The sequence below is a fragment of the Leucoraja erinacea genome, chromosome 36, assembly GCF_028641065.1.
Source record: "Leucoraja erinacea ecotype New England chromosome 36, Leri_hhj_1, whole genome shotgun sequence".
In the NCBI taxonomy this organism is placed as follows: Eukaryota; Metazoa; Chordata; class Chondrichthyes; order Rajiformes; family Rajidae; genus Leucoraja; species Leucoraja erinaceus.
In genome coordinates this window covers 1960175-1960946 of record NC_073412.1, presented here as the reverse complement: position 1 = coordinate 1960946, position 772 = coordinate 1960175, and positions in this window count along the sequence as shown.

Here is a 772-nt window from a genome sequence, read left to right as displayed (position 1 = left end):
TGTGTGATACATGTGTGCGGGGGAGGGGGGGGGGGGGTCATGAAGTGTGGCCTGGTGGGAGAGGGGGGGGAGTGTGGTGTGTGTGGGAAGGTGGAGGGGGAAAGAGAGGGAGGAGGGAGAGAGAGGGGTGGGGAGGTGTGAGGGTGTGGGAGGGGGGGAGTGGAGGGGGAGGGAGAGGGGGGTGAGAGGAGGGGGGTGGGGTGGAGGGGGGAGAGATAGTGCTGGGGTTGGGGGGGGGGGAGGAGAGGGATTGTAGGGGAAAGACACACGGGAGAGGCTGAGAGGGTGGGGGGGAGAATCTATGATGTGAGGGGTGGGCCTCCTGCATCTAGAGAGTCAAGTGTGATGGGGAGGGTGGGAGTGGGTGAGAGGAGTGGGATAAGGGGAAAGAGAGGGGAGGAGAGATAAGGGGTGGAGAGGGGGGTGGGCCATAGATGTAAGGGAGGAGAGAGGGGGAGAGGGAGGGGGGAAGAGGGGGGAGAGAGAAGCTGGGGGGGAGAGAGAGGGGATGAGAGAGAGAAAGAGAGGGGAGGAGGGTGGGGAGGGGTGGGGGAGAGGGGAGAGGGGGGGTGAGGGAGGGTGAGACAGGAGAGAGGAAGAGAGGGGGAAGAGAGAGAGGAGAGGGAGAGAAAGAGAGGGGGGAGGGAGAGACAAAGAAGGGGAAAGAGAGATATAGAGGGGAGAGAGAAGGGGGGAGAGGGAGAGGTGTAGAGAGAGAGAGTCCTCCCGCATCTAGCCCAGTGTGGAGACACGCATACATACACAGAGAGAG